The sequence below is a fragment of the Atractosteus spatula genome, chromosome 24 (assembly GCF_055471065.1).
Source record: "Atractosteus spatula isolate fAtrSpa1 chromosome 24, fAtrSpa1.hap1, whole genome shotgun sequence".
In the NCBI taxonomy this organism is placed as follows: Eukaryota; Metazoa; Chordata; class Actinopteri; order Semionotiformes; family Lepisosteidae; genus Atractosteus; species Atractosteus spatula.
The window spans coordinates 7144115-7165006 of record NC_142729.1 but is presented as its reverse complement, the minus strand read 5'-3'; the positions used below and the strand labels follow the sequence as shown (position 1 = coordinate 7165006).

At 40.5% G+C, this 20892-nt stretch overlaps 1 gene segment (V, D, J or C); it reads left to right on the top strand.

Annotated features, from left to right (window-relative positions):
- Nucleotides 1-20892, top strand: part of LOC148815840 (Ig kappa chain V-III region MOPC 63-like) — a 174525-nt gene that overhangs the window by 56890 nt on the left and 96743 nt on the right.

The window sequence follows — 20892 nt, the reverse complement described above, 5'->3', positions numbered from 1 at the left end:
GAAAACGTCACCCATGTCATGAAATACATACTCTGTATGCACAATCCATATCTCTACTGAATTTCTTTATGATTTCAAAATACCTTTTTCCTTCTTATGTTTTATGGTCCCAATAAATTAATTCCCTAATCACACTGTCTTTTCTTCTAAAATAGCCAAGTTTTTGTCCTCTCTACCAGATTATGAACAGTGCATGATAAAGCTTTCTAGTAGTCTCACCTTGTAGTCTGTTTTCAGATCTTACCTTAAGACCCTGGCAGTCACATAGATCTTATGATGTATTCTTTATATTGTCTTCTGTATATTGATTTGTTTGGTAAAATTATCTCTCCTGAATGTGCACTTTCCTAAGAAACAATGTCTTCTGAAAACTGCTATGTAAAATAAAGATTAATAATTGAGAATCTCTTTTAAAAAATAAAACTGTAGACTAAATTTGTAACTTGCACAGTTCTTTAAATCAGGAGTGTCAGACTCAATTTCTGGAGGGCCTTGAGTCTTCTAATGTTTGTTCCACATGTTCTCTCAGTTATATGCTGTATACATTATACTGTTAATGCAGCTTCACAGTTATCATCACTTCCATTCAAATAGTCATATTAGTCATATTAGATTAAATAGTATTTAATCACACTGATTAGGCCTTTTTGTTTTTATTGGAATTTCTGAAATATTTCGACATATACTGTTTTTCCACCATCTCTAGCTCAAATACATACTCAAAAATCTTGAAATTAAGCTCCCAGTATTAGACAAGTCCAAAGTGGTTCATGGAGGAAATAGAAACAGATCCTATATCCTATAAAAAATGATCATGCTAGTGATTCCAATACTTATTTTTGATAGATTTTTAATGCCTTGGTATACATATCACATGGGCAATATCAATCGCCAGACAGGATTGTACTATAGGCATCTGGGTGTTTATGTTGATTCTTTATGTTCAAATTAGAACAAAATTACAAACAGAATGTTTGGGTACACCGTATAACATGAAGTGTGTAGCTTACTCCCTTCAGCATTGAAACTATACATAAGGTTTACAACACTAGTAAAATCTCATTTATAATACTGCATTCATTTTTATTCACCATACCTCTAAAATTACATTAGGTAATTAAATATTCAGACCTTTACAGTTCAGTGGATTGGTAAATCATAAAAATGAAAAAAAAAGTAGTGAGAGATATTCCTTTTTATAAAAAAAACAAAGTGTAGGTAGGGTCAACCAGTTTTTTGTAGCAAAGAGCCACAACTTGAAACTAAAAGAGAATTAATTCTTGAAAGATGCCGTGGTATTGATGCTTCAATAAAATGGCTGGGCTGCTTGTTACTTTGGAGAGCTGTGGGTGCTTTCAACAGGATTCCTAGTTAGGTGTCTTAAGGCCCAATCTGGGCTCCTTGAAGTAGCAGCTCGAAATGGGATCTATATACAGTTAGGGGTGGCTTCTCTGTTCTTCAGATTACAATCTGTATGTTTCATATTGTTTTATAATCATCAAGGAGTTGACTTGAATTAACACTCCTCTTTTATAAGCATGCTGCCTATAAACTCTGCAATTACAAATCAGCAAATAGACAACGTTAGCAGTAAGTACAGCCCCCTATTACTGTGTCTCCAGTTGTAAATTATAGAATAGAACTTAGAGTTTGCTGCATTTTGGTTTATAAAATCATTAAGAAGAGATTTAGGACAGTCCATACAGGTTTGATTGTTTGTAATCCCATATTTTTCATGTTTGATTTATACAGTACATTTCATTACATCTGTTAATATGCGATGTTACTGTTGTAATACTTGAGTTGAGTACTGATAACACATCACAACACTTCAAGGAGTTTTGATTGAGTGCCAGTTTTAGTACTCGTCATTTTTAATGAAGTAAATCAGAATAGTTTGTAATGAAAACTGTGTTAAGTAAGTAGACTGGAACCAGTGATCTCTCTGTCTGAATTTTGACATTTTATTGAAATAAACAGGAGTTTACTGTTTGGACTCAGTGGAAGAAAAGGATATTGCATAAGCTTCTACTGTTCTGCATGCAGTCCTTAGGTTAATGTTCTTAAAAGAAATAAAAGAGGGATTGATGAGTCCAAGAACTGTTCTTAAAATAAACTGAAATGATCACTATATCAGCTAACTGTCAACATGGTTACTAAAAATGATCTACAGATTTAAATGTCTCTTGCTGTCTTTCTATATTAAAATATGTAAGGATATTATTAAGGTTCAATTACAGTACATGGAAAAGATAAGATATGGAAATGAGTAAAACATGCATTTGCTACAAAAACTATGCCGGTTTTCTAGAAATCAAACATTAAGCATTAACAAGCACTGAGAACTTCATTGTTCCTGCCTCTCAGATGGACAGAGATCCCTGGTCTCCCCAACTGAGTGGCTCCTCTGAGAAAGACCTGCAGTTCACTAGAACAGTGAATATAAGTCAGGAAAATGCAAAACTTGCCAAAAGCTTTGGTAAGTACCTGATTTATGCTTCCTAGACTATTAATTTCAAGATGAGTAATGAGTTGAGAACTGTAGTTATCAGTGTGTATACTGTCTATTTTAAAATCTTTAGCTAATTCTGAACCCAGAGAAAAAAATAGTAATTTAGGTTCACATTAACTCCACCAAAATCATTCCAAACATTTCTGTCCATGGTGTGGTAAAGGAAAGTGAAGTACATTTCCCTCCTTGTGTGAGGAAAAAGACATGTGCTCCTGGTAGGGAGTAGTCTGTGTCAGTAACATGCTGTATGTTGGCAGGGCTTGAGGAGATGAAGTGGGCTGTGTGTGTGCAGTGCTACAGTATATGTATGAAACACCAGGCACATTGAGAGCTCTTACATGATTATCAGTTGCTATACAAAAAGGTTTTATGTGCTGTCCCTGTCAGAGCTGAGGACATGATCAAGATAAATTGGAATCAGGACTATAATAACAGAGCTTTGATGGGATTAACCTGCTTTGCCAAAGTGCACTGATTCCCATTATTGGTGTTTGTGTGGTCACCTATTGTGTTGATTCCTGGCTTTTTAATGCATCTGTCCTCTGCTGCTTCTATTTCTTCTCCCCTGTCCAAAACCCTCTCATGGCAAAACAGCAGCTTGTTCTGATCTTGCCATCAAGCTAGAGAGTAAGATTGTTCCTCTTCAGAGACTGATATTTACTGATCGATCTTTTAAAGCAATGCTTCTCAACCCTGCTTCTGGAGTGTCTTTTACTTTTCCTTCTGGCTGATCTCTAAATGATTGAGGCTGAATGATTCTTTTTATTTGGTGATTTGACCTTTTCAACCTGTTTCTACTTTTACACTTTGGTTTCAAAGACTCTGCTACGGACATGTTATGCAAAAACAAACTGACAAATAAAATTCCACCTACTCTGCCTTCAGTTTTCTTATTAAGTGGTAGTTGCTTTATTTGTGTCTTAGCATCTCTTAACAGGAGAAAAAATGATGGTATGATGTTAATTAGTATTTGGTGATGCCACTTTGTCAAAGACTTAAACCAGGTGATTTCAATCATTGTATCATACTGTAGACTGCAATGTGAATTTAATCTCAAAAGGTCCAATCACTTCATTCAGTCCATTACTTGAAAGAAGGCAGGTGTGAAACTCAAAAACTGAGCATTGATGGTATCCAACTACTTTTGAATTACCTTAATCAAGAGCTCAGCTGGCATGGTGGTATTCCAGTACTGGGGATGAGTTTTTACTGAGTTAAAATCTGTAGAAACTTCAGTAGAATTTTCCAGGGTTCTTCCATAGTTTAGTTAAAAAATAACTGATCAAGTCTGCATTAGGATATACAGTAATTAGGAATAACTATATGTAGATCGCTATTGCACCGGGGTTCCTAGATAAGTGTGTAGATCTGATGGGCAGCATGGTGGTACAGTGATGAGCATTGCTGTCTTGCAGCACTGGGGCTCTTGGCTCACTTCCTGGTGTGCTATCTGCAACACTAAATTAAATAAAGTGGTTAGAAAATAAATGTGATCCAGTTGCTTTTATAATTTTTTAGGAATGCCTTTCCTACTTTGTCCTTCAGGTGAAGCCCGTGAGAATTGCCCTGTGCTAACTAAAGCCACGCTTTAGCGTTCTCGCTGTTTCTCCAATGGAATCAAGCCTGTGCCACCAACACACACATTCAGAGCAATTAAAATGCTGCCCTTACAGCTCAAGACGGTTGTGGCTTTCATTAACAGTGCACTGAAGCTTGTTTTCCAAACTTGTAACTTTGTTTTTGCTTACTGCCACACAGGTAGCCTCCTACTTTTATGAACATCTTTTCTGTTTTTTTGTGGGGGCTGGAGTGAAGAGTGTTGATAAAGTTAGGTTGTTGTTCAAGCTGGCATCTTTTGTGGTTTTATGTGCTTCAAAGCAGGATTGTGAACTTGGCAAGGGAGTGAACAGAGTTGACAACACTGCTCGAACTCTGTAAAGATGACAGAGCAGTGTTAATCATTTTTCACTTTTCTCCACTGTGTCTCCATTTGTGTCTTGTCTGCAGGTCCGATAACTCCCCTCCTTTAGTAGCAAGACCTCGCTTGGTTGGAGTCCCCTCCAGAAAGCTGATGGCTGCTTCCAGAGTGGAGGACAGCCCCAACCAAGGTGCTGACAGCTGCAGCTGCTGGCCTGTCATTTGTTTGAATGAGTTTGCCTGTGTGTATGAGTGTGTGCTGAGAAACCAGCCGTGAGACTGGACAAAACTGAAAGTAACCTAGTAGCTCTAGGTTTGAACAGTATAGCACAGCAGAGATTGAAACTTCCTGTCTGCTGGGACTCATTTAGAGTTAAAGAGATAAAGAAGATAAAGACCTTGCCGATTATGCTTCTCAGTCAGTTCTTGCATTTGCCCTCCTTGTGTTGAGCTTGGTGTGTGTGTCAGTGCGTCTGCTACTGTGGGCTGTGGTGTTGTGAGATTTGTGAAAAGGGTGACAGTTCTGAAGGGTGTTGAGAAATTTTGACCTTGTTTTGTAGGGGTGACCTCAGATGTGAGTGTAGTGGGACAACAACTGACCAATTGTAACAGGCCTGCTGAGCCTGAGGAGGACAGGCTGATAGTGGTGTCCCCACCTGCTGCAAAACCCCCGGGCTGTGTGCCCCGCAGAGTTTCCAGAATCCCCACATGTGAGTCGGCTGCACCATTGGTTAAGATGTCACTAATGATAATAGGGACTGGTACCAGAGTTACATGCAAAACCTCACTGGTAACAAAAACTCTCTAATGGCCTGTGAAGAGGGATTTATTACAGACTTGACACTATTCCTTTCTAACATCCCACCTTCATAACTGTACAAAATGAAAATAAACGTACCATTTTATCCATGATCCAGGATTCTCCAACATCAGGGAAATTTTTTTTTATTACTGTATACTTGGTTCTGCTCTGTCTTTTTAAACTGCCTTGCATCAAGAAAAGGCTTTTCTGCTGCTGCTGATGTGGTAAAAACATTACATTTCTAACATTAATTTTCTTGAATGTTTTTAGGAGTCCTTTGGTAAAAGTTTAGAGGATAGTAAGACTGGCCTTGGGGATCATTGTATTGTTTAATTGATTTTGAGGATCGTTTTGATTTTGGTGAGTTATTAATGGGCGGCATGTTGGCTCAGTGGTTAGCATTGCTGCCTCGCAGCACTAGTTTTTATTGGTTTCCTCCAGGTATTCCAGTTTCCTCCCACAGTCCAAAGACATGGTGGTAGGTTAATTGGCTTCTGGAACAAGTGGCTTTGATGTGAGTATATGAGCATGTCTGTGTGCCCTGTGACTCCGGCTCCCTCCCTCATGACCTTGTATTGGATAAAGTGTTTAGAAAGTGGATGGATGGATGAATGAATTGAGAATTGATCAAAATTGGTTCTTGAAAAAGAAAATTCCCTTAAGATAACTGCCCTATCAGAGGGGGTTGCAACAAATCAGTTTCAAAGACCTTCAGAACTGTATCGTGAACTCTTACTGACATGTGAACTGATCTGTAGACAATGGGCATAAATCAAGCCACGCTAGAGATAGCAGCACAACCCAGGATTTATTGAACTGTTAGGAGTGGATATGCCACTACACATTCCTGTACACATTACAGCTCCAGCTTTGGCAACACACCAACAGATAGCGTGCCAGAGTTTTAGAGTATTGGGTGTGAAGTTTTGGTTCTGTGAGGCAGTAGATCATCAGGTGATAAATGCTCACAAGGTGATGATATCTCCAGATTCACAGAGAAAACCCCAAGGAGCTCCTTCAGAGTAAGCAAACTCATTTGCAGTAGATTCTGGCCAGAATACAGGTGGTTTTAGTTTTTTGTTAACCCCAGCAACTCTCTTCCCCCACCCAGTTATCCCAGAGCCTTACCAACCCCAGGTTTCAGGGAAGAAAGGGGATGTCACAGAACAGTGGTGGAGAGGACTTGGACATGCAGTTCCTGAGCCCCACCAACCCTTCCGACAGAGAGAGGTGTGCTCACAGAGGAGGGTCAGGCCTGAAAGGGGATCTGCAGTTCCGATTTCTCAGGCCGGTTATTAAATCTTAAAATTATTTTTTTTCACAAAGAAGTGAGAGGCTGTGAAATTCTCAAAGCAAAAAGCAAATCCTTGATGAGTAGCCCAAGAGTCACAGCTGAAACTGATTCGGGGAGTGCTGCTTACTGCTATTGACATTTCTTCTCGTCCCACCAGATTGCCTGTGCTTTGGTTGAGCCTTTGGCTCATAGATGTAACTGGACTTTTAGATAAAAAAGGATTTGATATCTCACAAGCTGTTAAATGTTTTTTTTTATTTCTCAACAGAACTTTAGTCATAGCATTAAAACTCGCAATGGATTTTGGATACACAGTTCCACTCATATGTATTAGTTAACAGCTAAGGCTTGGGCTGTCTAATTATATACTTGATACTTGATGTCTAATGATATACAAATGATGCTTGGGCTGGTAATGTTAATGCTATGCTAGTTAATAATATTAATCCTTTACATCTTTCAATGTCTGGGAAAACCAAGGAATGAGCTATGTTTGGCTGGTTTTGACAGCTCCCGTCCATGGTGGGGACAATGTGCCTACAAAGACTTCCTGCCCTCTCTGCGGACACCCCAGCGTAGAGCATACCTTTCCCACAGCCCCAGGAGCTGCTGGGGGTCTGGGCTCTCAGCCAGCTTGCAGGAATGTGGACCACAATGTTGGCATGTCCAGCACCTGATCCAGCAGGAAGGAGAGCAGTCTTCTGTGCAGATCCCTCTGCCCCAGTTCCCAGAACACTGCAGGCAAGGATACACATCCATTCCTTTTCTTTCTCCTTTCTTTCATCTTGTTCAGTTTTTATGAAGTGATCATAAAAAACGAGGAACATTGATAATGGAATCCCCAGACGTGAGTCGGCTGCACCATTGGTTAAGATGTCACTAATGATAACAAGGACTGGCTCTGAAGATAATTTATTTTTCTGAGGAAAAACAGAGGAAAATTAACTATTAAGCCTTGATTCTTTGTTAAATTATGTGTTATGTGATGCATTATGTGATAGTTAGCCCACAGAGGAATGATAATATCAGATGGGAATGCAGGCTTTAACTAATCTAATGTAGTCAATGGGACTCTGGATCATGATGATAGAGTTTTTGTAGTTAACAAATTTGTAACATAGGCAGAGATGTGTTGTTTTTAAAGTTATAACAATTTGTTGGTGTAATTACTGAGCCTCAATTTGGTGAGTTGCTTTCAGTTGAATCTGGCTATTATCACATTATTATTTTAATATTGTTGCGTCCATTTCAGTGATGCCTTAAATCATATATTCCAACTCACTAACACTTTAAAAACAAAACAGGTGATGCAGTTATTAATATTGTTTTTGAAATATGTTAATATGTTCTCATGAGCTCAGTGCAGGTCTCAACCTCAGGGCCATTGCTTTTGTCACTTTGTTTCTATAGGAGTGTTGGGGAGCTCCACTCGAGTTGCTTCTCAGCAGAGCTTGATCTCGTGCCCTGGGCAAGGCACCAGCACTGGCAACACAAGTGTCGAGCCCCTGGCGCAAGTCTATGGGCAGGCAGTCCAACACAACAGTCACCCCTACGTCGAGGAGGTGAGTAAGAGGCCTTTATTTCTCTTTGCTTTTGTTTTGAGTTTTTTACAAACAAAACTTTTGAGTTTGAAAATGCTCTGTAGGTCTTTCATTTTTGTGTTTCACCAATGTCCTAGTTTTTTATAATACCTTCTACAGTATATTTATTTATAAACATTTCACATCAAGACATCAATAACAATTTAGACATAAAAAACAATCAAGATTAGTAATAATGTCTCCATCAGCATATGTACTCTGTATACTTTAATGCCATAGCACACAAGTGTAACTAAAGTATATGATGATCAAATCCTGTCTACGTACTGACCTAATATTCACAACTATAGTATTTGAAGCCCTATACAGACAGTATTCTGGAATAGAATATTAGAGTATTTTAGATCTAAAAAATCCAGCCTGGAAAGGAATTGACCCAATAATAACAAACAGCAAAAATCTGTTCAGGGGTTCACTATATAGGAAATAACAATGATACAGGACTAATATGTTTCTTTTTCCATCTATAATATATTTGGTATTTGAGAGATTTGATCATTTTGGGAGCAGACAGATTGCTTATAATGATCAGGCACAGTTAGTTATCTCAGAAATCTCAAAAATTAAAACATTTTAATTTTTTTTGTAGACCTTGGGGTTCAGTATATAGGAAATAACAATGAAACAGGACTAATATGTTCTATTTCCATCTACAGTGGTATTTGCATCTTTGGTATTTGAGGGATTTGATCATTTTGGGACCAGCCAGATTGCCTACAATGATCAGGCACAGTTATTTATCTAAACATTTTTACATTTTTTGTAGACTCTGGTGGATAACTTGTGAAAGCCTTTAGCTTGCTTTTAGAAAACACCTATCAAATCCCTTGCATGGCACTTTCATCTATGTACTGTACTTAATTTTATCAGCAGCATTATAGAGTTGCTGTCATATGGCGAAAGAGTCAAACAGAAACCAACAAAACAACAAAGCCGAAGCTAAACTAAAAACACATACACACAAAGCAAAACAACAAACCAACAAAACCAAAGCAAAACCAAAGCAAAACCAAAGCAAAACCAAAGCAAAACCAAAAGCGAAGCAAAAACCAAAGCCAAGCGGGACCGAACTCAAACAAAAGGCCTCTTCTTTCTGAAAACCTCCATGTTTTATACTGAATAAGAAGAGTTGTGATTGGTCGAGAAACTAATTGAAGATGATGTCATATGGAAACAGTGGTGTAATGATGGACCAATGGGGGAGGGAGAACAATCAAAGTCCAAAGTGTGGGACAAAACAACAAAACACACATAGACCACACACTGGGACGTAACAATGGGCTTCCTTCATGATGAGTCATGATACAGTATGTAACAGATCTGAATGCTGTAAGAGTTTATGGACTTGTAAGCCTGTTCACTGGTACCTGTATAAAAAGGTTCAGCTACTGAGCCATTTTCAGCCACTGAGTCATTTACAACTGACAATACCTTAAACAATACAGGGAAGGTAACACTGATTTAAATTTGGTAATAATTTACAGTAATTCAGTCGGGAAAGCACAGCACAGTGAAAGTGAAAGTCTGCGTAGCTGTTCTGTGTTTGATTCCAGAGTGGGGCCCTCTGTGTGTGTGATTTGAATGGTCTCCCCAAGTTCATGTGGATTTGTACCATGTTCCACACACCCTAAGTCTCTGAAATATCTTTATGTTGCTGTGTGTGAGTGTGTCCTGTACAGGGTGTGCTCTGTACTAACTGGAAGGCCTTTGTGTCAGTATGACCCTGAGCAGGAATAAGCAGTTTTCTTAAGAGACAACTTCTCTAGGGGATTAATGAAGCTTGGATTGAATTTCTGTGAAACTGAAACTCCTTTTTCCTTATCAAGTGATGTACAGATAATTTCCTGTTTTTTAGGATCATCTATCTATATTGATGGTTCCACAATTATGCAATGAAGTTGCTGGCTGATTTTATTTTGTTGCACTTTAGGAAAAATGGCTTTACAGTACCTACAACTATTGCAAAAAATACAGCAAAAGTTCTTGTTGCCTAAAAAGCTTTATTACTATCTATTATATCCTCTATTAAAACAGAGAGTGTTCAGTGTGTAACAAACAGTGTATTTCCAATGTGCGTATTTAAAGTTTCCATCTGCTGTCACGTTATGTATTCTATGTAGTATAAAGTTGAAACCATCTTACTAATTAGGGATGATCCTATAGTTAGTACAAAGTTTATTACCAAACGTCCTTATGCTGGTTTCATCTAATTTTCTTATCTTTCTTAAGCTGCAGCATAGTATACATTTAATATATTGACCTCCCACGTTTTATTTTCATTTAAATATTCTGTTATTGGTAACATGGACAATATATTTAAAATATAAAATCTATTAATATTTAAATACATTAAAATGTATTTAAATGCACCCTTATGACACTCTATAGGTAAAGAATGTAAATATATATGTTTAGAAAAACATTAAAACACTTATTTTATGTAGGTCAGCTAAGAAGAAACAAAATCAGAACTAGAAATGACTAGTTTTGCTTTGGGTGTGCTGAAACGTGTAGTGAATTGCACAACTACCTAACAAGTAAAGTAAATTCTAAGAAACTTATACCTAGTTTCTAAAAAATACCTAGCATGGAAGGATTTTATATCCATTGATGAATGTCATTTAAAAACAGATGACAAAACATGAAATCACTTATCACTTACAATTTACTCAACGTTTTAATTCTGTGAATAACTTCAAATACATGAGCAGTGACCTGTGCTGTGGACTGATATGCTAGCTGGGTCATATTTTGAAATGCTCCCCCAATTGTAGCATATTGGGGGAGCAGTGTTTGGGGGGATAACTGGAGCAATCTTTTGTATAGTAGTAGTATTGCTGGGAGCAGGCTTAGGGGCTACACAAGGGGCCAGAGCTGTAACAAAAAGACTGGAAGCCTTAGGAGCAGGCTCGATAGAGGATGCCACAGCAGAGTCAATGATGACTGTAGCAGGAGGGATTGTTGCATTTTCTCTTGGAGGAGATAATTGGGTCCTTTAAGGGATAATAATAGGAGCATTAACAGCACCGATGATGGGGGTTAGCCTTGGAGAACTGATGGCTACAATAGTGTTGGTGTCAGCTGGGGCCCAGGCTGGTGCTTATGCAGCCATGCAGGCAGAGCTAGCCACCAGACAGGGGGCTGCAGGGTTGTTGTTAGCTTCATTCTTCTCCAAACCTGGAGCAATTTTAGAAGCCCTGCTGATGGGAATAGTGACAGGGGAGGTCATGTATGAGTCTGTTCAAGGGATGAAGCTGAACACAAATGCAGCACTGATAGAGGCAAGAAGCTCAGGATCTGTTACAGGACAAATAACAGCAGTGGTACTGATAGCAGTTATAAAGATTGTCATCTATTTATACAGACACATGACAGAATCAAAGGGAGGACCCTCAAGTGTCAAAGAAAAATGTTAATAGGTTTTTACCAAACTGGCATTTGAAAAACGATGCGTTATAATCATGCAAGGTCTTTATTGAACCAAGAATGCCTTCATAATAAAGTATGATTACTTGGAAATTAAAATGGGATAGATCTGTTTCCAGGGTGGTTTTCCAAGTATTATTATAATGTAATTATAATGACTCATGTTAGTTTGAAGTGGGAATAAATAAAAAGATACAGTAAATACTTTCACTTCACCAATGGTTTATTTAGCAGAACTTCACTGTAATCTGTAGCGGCAATGCTTATTAATAAAACAGAATTAAGTGTTGCTGTTCCTTTCCGAGTGAGGCCTCTCTCTCATCTCTGTGGTGTAGGCCACAGAAAGCCCATTCATATATGTGTACTGATTTAGGAATGTCACCTTTCTCATAAGGAACAGTCCCAGGATGGGATGCGTCCAACTAGTCATGATGTGCCTAATTAGTCATAATGGACGGCCATTACTGGTGTGTCGTTGTCTAAGTGAGGGTCTAATTCCAACTGTTTATTAGAGGTCATGGTTACTCATTCCTAAAGTTGACCTAATGAACTAATCAGGAATCTGCAGGATGTGAAAACTCATGGCCAATCACCAACCTCCAGTTAAAAGGCGATGCACAGAGCTCAGAGCCTGGTCCTCTGTCCATTCTCACGCTCAACTCAAACTCAACCACATAACTGCCAGTGCTGAGTGCTGGGACTTAAACGTGTGTTCCAAGAGCCAAGCCAGGGGGAACCCCGTACGTAAAGAGAATTCTGTCTGCGGTCAGCTTGTAGGAAAGACTTTGTGAACCGCTGGCAGCAACCGTGGATGCCTGCCTGGTCAACGGAGCATACAGCTGGAGTTTTGTCGACATCTGAATACCTTTATTCAGAAGTAGCTGCTACACCACAAGCAAACTGAGTTTCTTCCCCCAAAAAAGTGACTTGCTTAGACCACGCAAAGTCACCCTCTGTGCACAGAGACTTTTTCCTAGATCAGCCCAGACTATAACTAGAGCTCCTTGGAGAGCAACACTGTCTAGCATGCCACTGCAACAGAATCTCTCCCTCCTCCTTCTGACGATTCTGGACCAGAACTGGGTGGCACCAGGCCAGAAGATCGCCGCTTGGACATCGCTCTGTCAGCGGTTCCTTCATTGTTCGTGATGGGAGATCTAAATTCATAGAACTGGATGAGTATAAAAAATATTCTACATTGCCAATCAAGAATTCAACTGATATCTCAACACAGGTTGATATCAGTTTAATATTCATGAGTAATGTATTTACTTATGAGTATCAAATGTAGAAATGCATAGTTCTGTTTTGCATCTCTTCATGGTTAAAATATCTTGTATTCAGGCAGACTGTTATATGTTTTTATATGCATGATTTTCTGTATTAATAAATGTATAAAAAATTATGTGTATCTGAACCCGTGTGTGTGTGTCGCTGATTGTTCTGACAATTTTGATTCCCTAATAGCCAAAAAGAATCAACGTGTAATTTACTGTGTCAATAAACTGTCTTAGTAAATTCACAAAACTCCTACAAATCAATTGCCATTTCATTGTAAGTCTTTTTAGGAATTTGTGTGCACATATTACTGTATGTATAACATTACAGTCAGTTTATGCTTATTTATGTTTTAAGCACTGAGCTACAATAAAATATCCTAAAAATAAAGAGAAAAGGTGTAAAGAGATCTAACTTAATGTAAATTCTCTGCAATTTAATGCATGATAGATCAGATTCTACTCATATGACAGTATAGAAAAGACCTACTGAACTATTTTATTGTTTCATGACCAGTTTCTAAGAATTACTGTCCACTTGATAGTCTGTTGTTAAAATTGGTTTGTGCACATTGTGAATGAGAACTTCTGAATGAGACCTGATGGTTAGAATGGTTGCTTGAACCTCCAGGTAATCATGTACTGTATGTGCACAATGTACTATATTCTACAAGAGCTGCAGATGTTACCTGGTGGGTCCTGTTGAGCTACGATGTGTCCTAGATGTCATTGGAACACTTAGGGAAAGTATAAAACAGGTCTTGTGATCTAGTGATAATCACCATAGCAATCCTTAAATGATTGAGCCCCCTGAAAGCATGACCTGGTTATGATAGTTAACACAATGCTTATAAACCCAAACTCACTAAAATAGATGAGTTTAATATGAATTTAAAAAATCAAATAAAAGACCTATGGAAGGAATTGAGGTTGAATAGTTGAAGGATTAGAAAAGTGAAGGTTATTATGATATAGAACAGTAGTTCTCAAATGTTTTGGACCAAGTACCACCCCTGATCAAACCAAAGCATCCAAGTACCACCTACAAGTCATCTTCTCATAGGAACACCAGGAATCTATGGAATAGCAATATTGACCCAACTGATTATCATTTTTTGGCTGATAAATATGCCAACACGCAGAATGTATTGATACCACATCCCCAGTAATGCTCCTCAGGCCTAACAAGCACTGTTGGTCCACCTTAGGAAGCATCAGACACAGAAACGGTAACAACATCCTTCTTTCTGTTCACTCAGTCTCTGGTGCCGTGGGTCGGTGAAAGGGCGATGCGCGGATCCAGCGATCTCATCCTGTAACTCAGATAGCACAGTCAGTCATTAGTGGCACTTGATATGGTCCCTCCCAGCAGGATTGCAACGTTTGGCAGGGTATCTCTTCTTCACCTACACCCACTCGCCAGGTATCCGGTCGTGTCTCCCCTCTACTGGAGGTCCCCAATCGTCCAGCACCTGTTCACGAGCCCTGTGCACTGCTTCAATTAACAAACCTACAATACTGTAATAGAGAGTTAGTAAATTCAACAGTCCGTTAGCTAATCTTGGCCTCCAGGGAATTTCTTTGGCTGCCCGTGATGATCTCAAATGGGCTCGGTCTCACAGTTCCGTTTGCTCCAGCCCGCAAACTGCACAGGACCGCACGTAGAACATCTACCCACGGTGTTCCTTCGGTTGATATTTCCTAAGTTGGTCTTATAGACTGTGGGTGATGGGGGCAATGTAACTTCCACCTCACCCCAATGAGGCGATTACAACCTGGCACACCTTCCCAGTGTAGTATGCCCCTAGATCAGTATCCAAGGGGCAGGGCAGACTGTACCACGGGATCCTCTATGTCATACACCTGGGTAAACGCCAGCCCACACCCCATCATCATACAACCCCACATTCTTTACACATTTTTTCTAACCACTCTTAAACATCTATAAAAGGCCTCAACCTGAATTCTCCTCTCTGACAAACTCAGCTTTTCCCATATTTTTCTCCTTCTTTTCCGTCAACTTACACTTTTCCGATATATAAACAGACCCTTACACTACTTTCTCAGACCAGCAGTTAGCACAAATGTTCGGTCTCTTTAAGAGTTACTTTGTCATGTGAGGTAACAGCTCATACAGTAGGGGGATGCTTTCACTTTGGAAATCCTGTGCATTCCTGCACTCATTCAGCTAAGGCGTCTGTTACCTCCAGATCTAAATGCCTCTCAGGGTCTTTAGAGAGGACTTACACAGCACTGTTCACAGGCAAGGAACGAGACCTCAAAAACCCGCTTTCCTTGATCAGTAATTCACCATCCCCAGAACACCAGCATCACTGCTTTTGCCCCGGGGTGGACTTAAGCACTGAGCTCAATCAGGGCGATTCTCGGATCTCTGTGTCCTTTAAATCCTGCTACTTAGTGCTTTGCTCTTTCATTATGAGGGAAATGTAATTGTTAGTGTCGTGCCTGTGTATATGTTCACAAACAAGGAAAACACCAAAAACATACATATATCATCTTCTACTTCTCTCCTGTTCCCTTTAAAACAAAAAACCACGCCACACCAATCCATGCACCATCAAGACGTAGCTAATCTCAGGACCCCTGAGCGCAATTAAGGTCAAACCGGTCCTGGATTATACGTGCATTTAAAGCACCACTCCAGCTTCAGAACACCTGGGTACACAAGGCCCACACCGATCCTGAGCCTCAGAACTCCGGGTGCAATTAAGGCCCACACCAGTCCTGAATTACGTGCATTTAATGCACCACTCAGCTTCAGAAACCCGGGCGCAATTAAGGCCCACACTGATCCTGAGCCTCAGAACTCTGGGCGCAGTTAAGGCCCACACCAGTCCTGAACTTTGCGGTAAAGGTCCAAAACCCGTTCAAAAACTCCACGCGCAATTAAGGCATACACCAGTTTCGAATGCCTGTACACAATACCGTGAATCACCGCCTGCCAGACCAAATTCTGGGCTTAAAGCAAACCACCCATTACATGTGTCTTCCCCGGGCCAGAGGAATTCAGGAACTCACGTTAACTTCGTCATCTCGGGCGATTCTCGCAGGGAGCAGAGATTTCCCAATCGGTCAGACGAGAGAGTCTGGACTTTTTTTTAAAACCTCTTAGCAATGTGAGCGCTGACCGTCTCTCCTGCCGATGGGAAGTTCTGCACCTTCTGGAGCATCTGCCGACTACGCCAAAATTGTTGTAACAGAAAGAATAAGGTTCTGGATCCCGAGATGAAGTTAAACAGATGAATTTATTGCATCCAAGGAACAATAAAGCCGAACTTTTGTTTCCTGCAAGGAACAACAAAACCGAAGTATTGTTCAAAGTGCCGGTACAAACAGTCCTTCCTTGCTGCTCTGATTCGTCATTCGTTATTAAAGTAAAGGGGGGAGGTCACGTGTTTGACCAGTTTACAGCTTTTTGGCCAAATGGTCAGGGATTAGTCTCCAGGGGTTCCGTAGTTCTCCTAGCTCGCATCTGGAATCCTTATCAGTTAACCCCCTTCCTGCCATAAACTCCAGCCTTAGAAGTCTAATCTTCATGCAGAAAGAACTTAAAATTAACCCCGTCTTCACATCTTACTTCAGAGCGAAACACAGACGCTCGGTGTATTTTTCTCAAATTAATCTAGAACAGTTCTTAAATATTTTTCTATTATCTATCACGCTTTCCTGTTCTCACAAAATTGCCAGTGTCGTAGTACGCATTTCTATGCTTTCGCATTGTTCCAAAATCACACACATTCTCCTAACTCCCTATTTGCTGGAGATAACTTTTTTTAAAAACAATTGTCCTCTTTCGTTCGTAGCACGCATTCCTATACAGTGGTGTAGAATTACATAGTAGCACTTGTGTCCATTCAAGCATTAGTGTGCGCTGTATCGTAGTACCTAGGCTGCGTATTCGACACAAACTAATTTTATTAAAACAGAAAATATGAAAACCCATCACAATTTTTCAGCACACACAACAAAGATCCAGGGTCATATGGCATACCGTCTGGCGGCACTCCGCGTACCACAACTGGTACGCGTACCACAGTTTGAGAAACACTGATATAGAACACCTAAGCAAATATTAATTTGCAGTGAAAGGCATGATAGTAACATAATTACATGATATGGAACATATTTTATGCCATCACTTCCTACAATTGAACCCAAGTAAAAGGAAAATGTCAAGTAATTATTCCATTATAAAATACACAAATAAAGGCAGCTTGGTGTGTTCCTGTGGCTTCTATTCTGTAAAACAGGAAGTAGACATCAACAGCTCTTTCACGTCCTCTGGTCCTTGCTTCCAATATTTAGTTTCTTCCTTTGGAAGCCTCAAACAAAGACTTTTCAAATTGTGTCTGCCAGGGTCCTAGATGATGAATTCAAATCTGACATTTAAATATCCAGGCTTCAGAATTTTTTTTTTGCTTTCTTCACGAGATCTTGAAAAATACTCTCTACAAGTTAAAACTCACAGCTTCTCACTTCAAACGGCATTTGGACACCAGTAGCCAACAGAACTGCTGTTCTACAAGTGTCTAGAACTCTGCTGGAAGAATGCAACACTATTCTTCCCTGAGAAATCCCACGTGTGGTGTGTCGTTGATTGTGGTGGAAAACCCTGTCTCGGGCATCCAGAATTCCCCATAAGTGTTCGATTATTTTGAGATCTGGACTGGCCATGGTATGGTATGGTTAAACTATTAAATTGGGGCATTGTCATCCTGGAAGATGTTACTCCGTAGGATAGAAATACTTCACCACAGGATGAATGTGATCACTCAGAAAGGCTTTGTATTTATTGGCATTTAATTTGCCAAGAGGTTGAGTGGCCATAAAATATGCCAAGAAAATTCACTCCACACCAAACAGGAGAGCCACCAGAACCCATCTCCCTGGGAAATAGGCACTTCAGCCTGTTGGCTTTCTTTTGGTGTGTGCCACAGTTTTACTCATCTGCTTGTTGAGAACAGGATGAAGGATGACTTTTTTCACTGCTTAGTGTTCTTTGCACTTCTTTACTTGCCAAACTGAATTTATAGGTGTAATAGGATGTTTAAATTATATACTGCAAACTAACCATATTATCCCCCTCTGTTTAGTTGTTAACTGACTATACTTGATGAAACTGCCTGCTCACTCCTTAGAACAGTGGTTCTCAACCTTTTATTCAACTGGGCTGCAATCATGGCTAAAAGCAAGTCTCGCAGGGCCGCATATATTAATTACTACTAGGCCTACTGTAGCGGCGAGGCTTATTAATAAGAAAGAATTAAGTGTTCTGAGCTTTCCCAAATTAGGCCCCATCTCTCTGTTCATCTCTGTGGTGCAGCCACAGAGAAACTATTCATGCAGGCTGATTTAAGGTTCCTTTGATAAGGTTTCCTAGGACAGCTCCCAAAGGGGGATGCACTTAGCTAAGCCTGGCTATCATGATCAATGGTCATCCATTGGCGCCTATCTGTCTAGGGAGTGCCAGAGGGACATCTGGACTGCATTCCTAAGTGTCAGGAGTAAGTGACTCATATCTCACCTTGATCAACCAATCAGGGACTGGTAGGGCCGAGTAACCCACATGGGACTCTGATGCCCATGGAACTTTCAGCCAATCAACGAGCTGAAGTTCCTCCAGGTAAAAACAGGCAACACAGAGAGATTCAGTGGGATTCAGTGGATTCAGTGGAGAATTCTGTGGACTTTTCTAAAGGGAATTCAAAGGAGAATTTTAGGGCAGGATGGCCCAGGAGCAGAAGGCTCCCAAGGGCAGGACATTCTCGCAGCGCACCTCCTGACCATCCTGAGACTCAGCCCGGACAACCACGGAACGGCCAGTGTGTCCGAGTGCCAGAACTTTCCTTTGTTCTAAGAGTCTAGAGCGGAGGTTGCCAGAGAGTAACCAGAGGATCCACCCGAGGTTAGCACCAGCAGCAAGCCTCGTGAACAGGTCGGAACTGTGGACAGCTGAATCACTATTCAGAACTAGCTCTTCATCAGGAACGAACCGGTCCTCTTCCTGACTTGCTCGGACCCACAGTCATCTTTTCTCCTGTGCACAAACTTTGCTAACTAGCCGGTCAGTGAGCATCAGCAGCGCACCGTCGCAAGCCGCACAGCACAGCCTGGCACCGAGCCAGAGAGCGCGGATTGGACAGCAACAAGCCTGCAACTGTTTCTTTGTGCCCGCAGGAGATCTGAATCCCCAGAGATTGGATGAGTATTCAACTTCACTGCATTACTGCTCGAGAATTCAATTGTTATCCCAACCAGTTGATATCAATTTAATTCCTAAGAGTTATGTACTTGTTTTGAGTATCTAATGTAGAAGTTATAACCAAGTGCATTTACGAAACGGTCTTAATGAATGATATACTGAACGTATGTCCTCTTGATATATGTAACTCTTTGTAACTGACTGAATATATACCTTTTGTATTCTGATAACCCTCTCGATAAGATCTGTTAGGTTTATATGCATATTCTATGTATTAATAAATGTATCCTCGTGTATTAGTACCTGTGTTTGTGCGTTGTTTGAGTTATGTCACATGGTTGGATCTAAAGCCATCAAAAGAATCAACTTTGTGATTTACTGCTACAATTAATAATTGTACCAGTAAATGCCCAAACCCTACAGAACTGGTGCCTTCAGAGAGCACACTACATTACATTTTGGCTATGGCAACATTACACTACCTTAGATAGATAGATACTTTATTGATCCCGTGAGGGAAATTGCAGTGCAACAGCAGCTTAACACACACAACACAGCCACAGTGTAACGAATTATATAATAATAGTACAATACATACAATACAATACAAGAGTTACTCACAGTCCGGACGCACAAGAACAAACTAGAACAGAACAGTACACAGAAAATCGTATCACACTCATATCACACATATGAATATAAATATAGATGTAACTATAGATATAAATATAAATGTATTGCACAGGTCCCTGGCATATATTGCACAGAAAGTGGTTGTAAACGGGAAAAAGAAAAAAGAAAAAGAAAGAGAACAGATGTAGCAGTAGATGTGTAGATGCGTTTAGTCCAGAAACAGGTCACTGTCGATGTTGCCTCTGCCAAGACGCAAGGTGGATGCGTTGTACAGTCTTATGGCAGACGGCAAGAATGACCTCCTGTAGCGCTCCCTGTCGCACCGTGGATGAATCAGTCTATTGCTGAACGTGCTCTTCATTCCTGCCAGCCTGTCAAAGAGGGGATGGGAGAAGTTGTCCATGATGGCCTCTAGTTTGGACCTCATTCTCCTCTCAGCCACTACCTCCAAGGAGTCCAGGTCAAACCCAATGACAGAGCTTGCTCTCCTGATGAGCTTGTTCAGCCTTTTGGAATCTACTGCTCTAATCCCAGAGCCCCAGCACACCACTGCGTAGAAAATGGCACTCGCTACCACCGACTGATAGAACATGTGTAGCATCTTACTACACACATTGAAGGACCTGAGCCTCCTCAAGAAGTAGAGTCGGCTCTGTCCCTTCTTATAGATGGCCTCGATGTTCTTAGACCATTCCAGTCTATCGTCGATGTGCACTCCCAGGTACTTGTACGAGTCCACCATCTCCACGCCACTCCCATGGATGTAGACAGGAGTAGGTTTGACCTTTTTCCTCCTGAAATCTACCACCAGTTCCTTTGTCTTCGTCACATTCAGTTCCAAGTGGTTCACCCCACACCACTCCACAAAGCTGCTGACCAGTCCTCTGTACTCCACCTCCTGCTCACCCTTGATACATCCCACAATTGCAGAGTCATCTGAGAACTTCTGCAGGTGGCATGACTTTGAGTTGTACTTAAAGTCCGAAGTATAGAGGGTGAAGAGGAATGGAGAAAGAACTGTCCCTTGAGGTGCCCCTGTGTTACTCACTACCTGTTCAGACACACAGTTCTGAAGTCTCACAGACTGTGGTCTGCCTGTCAGGTAGTCAGTGATCCACGAGGTCGTGGAGGCATCGACTTGCATCTCCTCCAGCTTCCTCCTTAGAAGTAAGGGCTGGATGGTATTGAAGGCACTGGAGAAGTCGAA